Consider the following 5,056-nt stretch of genomic DNA (forward strand, 5'->3'; position numbering starts at 1 on the left):
ACAGAATCCTGGGCCTGGAGTTGCTCTGTGGGATGTGCCACACAAACAGCACAGTGACAGCAGGGTCTCCTCCAGCCTTGAGCTCCATCACCCTCCTGTTTCACCCATGAAGTAGAGTAAAAGCCATTCCATCACAACCAGACAAGGGGATGCACCTAGTGCTCCATAAAATTCCTACTTTTTTTTTGCTTAAACAATATTTTATCTCGAAAAATTAGCAGTAAATCAAGATGGAGACTTTTTGACCCAACTGTGTTGCAGTCAGCATCTCTCCACCTCCCTCAGTGCAGGTTCCCAGCTGATTGCTGGGCTCAAAACCACGCATATTTTCCTTTGTGTGTTGATTTGAATCCACACAAAATACAGGAAAACTTTCCTTTGAAGAAAGTGGGAAAGCAGTATGGCAAGGAGCCTAGGTAGGTATTGAGTTACTTTCTGTAATTCATATTTTCTCTAATGAGAGGTTTTTAGAGAAAGATATTCCCCTGGTCGCTCTGCAAGTCGGACAGGTACAACAACAAGTACAGCAGACGGGGCTGTATAATCTAGAGATGGCTTTGAACCTGCTCCCAGGATACGAGAACTCCTGAACTTTAAAGGTATTTAGATCCCAATCTGGATCTGTGCATTGTGGTTGACCATTTACTCCGCTCCCCCACCATACTACATATATATATATATATATATCTTTTTTTTTCCCCAACAATGACCCAGATGAAAACATGAGATGTGAACAACTTTTGACCTCGAGGCAATTGTTGGCATCTCAGTTTCCTGACTTATGTTTGTGAAAATGGGAGGACTTCCACGAATGTGCCTAGCACATGACTTGCAGCATTTCCCTGAAAATATCACTCCATTTTACAGATTAGCCCAGCTCAATACAGTTACAAAAGAAAATGAAGCACTGGAATACAGTAGGAACACATGTAGCTTGTGTGGTTCCCGTGCCAGAGTACTTTATCAAACTCCTTTTTTCCCCTGCTGGGATCAGCACAGTAACTTTCCTCACGCTTGAGACAACTTCCAACATGAGACAAGTATCTTGAACAGATACTTGTTCCTTGACATTAGTGTGATACCTTCATGGGAAAATCAGATTTTCAATGAATTCATCAAAAGGTTTCCAGGCCAGGAGGGAAGGTAATAAAGATACAGAATTCTGGCCAGAGCAGCTCCCTGAGTACAGTCCAACAACTTACAAGTCTCAGATGAGAACAATTCTTTTAATCTTTTAATGGCATTTCAAATTTACTGCTCTACAGAAACACTGCAGATCCTTTGGGTGGGTTCTGCCAGTGTGGCTTCACCTGCCTGTGCTGCCCACAGCGTTGTGTGTTCCTGCTCCTTGGCTGAACACACTTGCAAATATCCTGCCCTCGACACTTCTATGAATTAAAACAATTAGTTCCCATGAATTCATTGTGGATACAACTTTGAAGTTTTCCCTTTGTGAGCATCGGGGTCATTCAGAGTCATTTGCTGCAGAGACTGAGGAAAGGAGTCAGGATTTGGGTGGGTGAGGACAGCCAAGGAGTCAAGGTGCAATTTGTAAACATCATAATCAGCCCAGGAGAAAGTGTCCCACAGGATTTCCTGCCATCACTTGTGATGCTGGTATGAGTTACAAGAGTGGACAACAACAGCATCTCCAAAATATTTTAGATCTTTTATCTCTACAATTACATTTTCAATAGGCTTTGAAAATACAAGACCTTTCATTAATTTTCTCTCTCAATGGCAGAAGTACCCAGGAAACTACAAGCTCAGTTTGGCCCTCGAGCTAAATTTGGTGGCTCTCACAACCTGGAAAGCTCAGGCTGTGCTAACAGGGAGGGGGAAAAAAAATTCTTGGAAGAGGAACTTTTCCTTCTTTTGAAGTCAGAATGGATTTGCAAGGGTCTTAAGTGATGAGGGGACAGTTTTAAGTAGAGAGGATATGTGTATAATTTTAACCATGTAAATAGTCCTTTGCAGCCTGGGAATCTTCAGACTTTTCAAAGCTTTAAGAAGTTGGCACTGCATACTTGTTAAAATCAGTTTAACCACTTGCCAAGAGGTTTAAAGAAAGACGACACCTATTTTGCATGAATAGTAATATTACTCTGATGAATTTAGTTATACTAATGGGAGAGCTTAAAGAATATGCTCCTGCCCCTGATGGAATTTTTAAGGCAAATAATAAGGTTCTGGAGGGTGTAACCTAAAACAGACATTTTATAAAAGATTCATCCTTGAACAAAAATGTCATGAAAGCATGAAATGAAAACTAGACGACAATCAGAGTTCCTCTTGAAGTGCTTTGTAGTAATTATTTTTTAAAATCCTCACAAAAGGCTCCATTCAATTGCAGAATAGCAAGTGAGGTCTGGATGGTTCAAGGCCAAATAATTTCTGCAGTGGAAAAAACAGCTTCAGTTCTTCAGTTCTGATGTAAGGTATTTTAAATGGGCACGAGCTTCAATTATTGCTTTCTTTTCCTTCTGTGGGACATGAATTGCCCACAGATAAACCCCCTGCTCTGCAAGTGGTGACCAACATCATTTGCAGCTCTAGTGCTCCTGATTTCACAGTGACACCAAGAATCACAGCCTTTGGATGAGGGTCAGGGGGCTTGTGGCACCACATTTTGGGCTGGAGACCCCTGTTTTGCCAGCTGGTCCAGACATTCTGGTGGGTGGACCCTGGTGCTGGTTGACTAAGAGTACACCAGGTTGGGAAGGTTGGAAAGGTTGGACCATTTCCTGTCTCCTGCCTCCTTTGTGTCCTGTTTGCACCCCACAGATCCCACAACCAGCTCTTGGCTCTTCCAGCAGGTTGTTGCAGAGTGGGAGGTGGCCATGGAGCAAGGGAAGTGCTTCCAGCCCTTGCCCTCATCCTTTCTGCAAGGAGGAGGCCATGAAAGCAGCATCTCCCCAGCTCTGGGGAGGGAGTGTCCTGGAGAGGAAGGTGGGACCAGCACAGATGCTTAAGAATCACACATGGATGAGAGAATTTAACAGCCATGATCAGATGAGCATCCAACAACAGCACCACTGATACTACCTGTAGATATCAGCCCAGATGACTGCCATGGCAGAGGCACATCACCACTTTTGGGTGACAGATCTGCTCTAGATGAAGATATTTCCCTGTGATGGAGTCGCACTTTTTAGTCATTCAGACTGTAAACATGGTCTGGGATTGTAAACATGGTCTGGAAAGTGCCAGCAGCTGGAGAATCAGCCACCAATATCAAAGAAATACTGCCAACCCACACCACCAAGAGGCAGGAACACACCATTCCCCTAACCCAGGTCTCAGTGGTGACCCCAGTGGAAGCTGGTGGGAGTGGTATGTGTATGAACGACCCTCAAGCAGCTCCAAAAGCCCAACTTCCAGCTGACCCTGCTGCACTCCCCTTGGAAAAAGGCCCGTTCCTGCCTGTTTGGTGTTTTTTGTGGTGGTGCCCAAGCAGCACAAATGGGTGAGAATCAGTCAGTAACTCGCTGGCACACTGGTGAGTGCTCACCGGTGCCTGAACATGTAGGGTCCTGCCTGGCAGAGGGAGCCAGGCTTGGCTGCCGACACCTCCCACCCATCCCTGCTGTCCCCCGGGGCTATTTCACACTGTCTGAGCTCACCAGGCTTTCATCTCTTTATTTTCCCTTCTCTTGTCTCGTGCAGGAAAAGGCATTTCCTGAGCTGCCGGAGCTGCAGGTGCTGGGTGAGCCCTTTGCACCAAGGGGACCGAGCACAGACCTTGGGCACCGCCCTGATTTCCCAGTTCCTCAGCTGGGAAGAGCCCTTGTGCATCCACAGCACGACCAGTTCCCATCCCAGAGGTTGCCTGTTCTCCTTCAGGCTCCGAGACGTGGCGAGTGGACATTCCCCTCAGTCTGGGGAGTCACTGAGTGGGGTGGGATGGATCCCTGGGGAGAAGAGCAGCAGGCAGAGCGAGGCAAAGGGTTGACATTGCTCATTGCTGTGCAGCTGTTGAGGTTTTTAACACGTGCAGCTTCACTCCAAGCCTACACTGTGCCTTCCTTGCCCAGGGGAGCCAGGCTCACGCTCCAGCATCCCCGAAATGCGGGTGACAGGGACGTCATTCTTCACTCAAACAATAGCAGCTTGTTCTCAGCTCCATACCAGCCTGGTAAAACTCTGGATTTTCGAGTGTGTTTGAGTTGGGGCTTAGCTAAACAAAACTGGTTTTCTAAGGCACGCTGAGGGATTCTCACAAGCCTTCACGTCCCCGGTTCAGACTTGCTCCCAATGTCCTTCCCCCCAGCATCCTTCCCCTCTCTCGCCTTGTTTATGCTGCTCACCCCTTTGGCAATTTTAATTCAGCACTGAAAATCCTCCTGGTCCTTCTTAAACCGAGGGCTGACCCGTGTTTAAGACCGTGGTGGTTTGAAGCAGAACCTGTTCCCCACCAGAAGATTTTAATTTTGAGCTAAGTGCCGCGCTTTGTTTCCAAATGCTTTATATAAAATTGCTTCAACGTGTAGCTTTCCAAAAAATTATTTCCCCCTTTTCTGAGGCTTTTTCTGGCTTTGGATTTTTTTCCCTCCTGATTTTTAGGACTTCTCCTTCTTCTTTCCTGAGGAAATACCACCCCCTGAACCAGATCTCCTGCGAACTGCCTCTGGACTTTCCCGCAGATGAGTAACCTCTCCGTGCCTCAGTTTACATAGGTATAAAAACCCAGGGAGCATCATTTCCCTGCCTCAGAGAAGCACAGGGAAACTTAATTAACTAACTAATGCCTACAAAGGGATCCCATATCCTCAGGTGGACAATCTATATGGAAAACACACTTCTGAGAGAGTGCCACGAGCACTTCAAGACAGAGATGGAACAACAGGAGATCACAGGGACTTGGCTGTGCTCCTCCTCCTCCAGCAACTCCTCGGTCTGTGCATCTGTTTCCCCTGAGGGACTCGTTGGGAGCCTGCAGAGAGAGAGGACTGAGGGCAGCTGGGCTCCTGTTCCCCTGGGATGCTCTCAGGAAGGGGACAGGGACAAGCAGCAGTGGCAGTGCCTGTGTGCACTTTGTGCCTGACTTTGTGGAGCT

Source organism: Pseudopipra pipra, chromosome 19, assembly GCF_036250125.1.
Source record: "Pseudopipra pipra isolate bDixPip1 chromosome 19, bDixPip1.hap1, whole genome shotgun sequence".
NCBI lineage: Eukaryota > Metazoa > Chordata > Aves > Passeriformes > Pipridae > Pseudopipra > Pseudopipra pipra.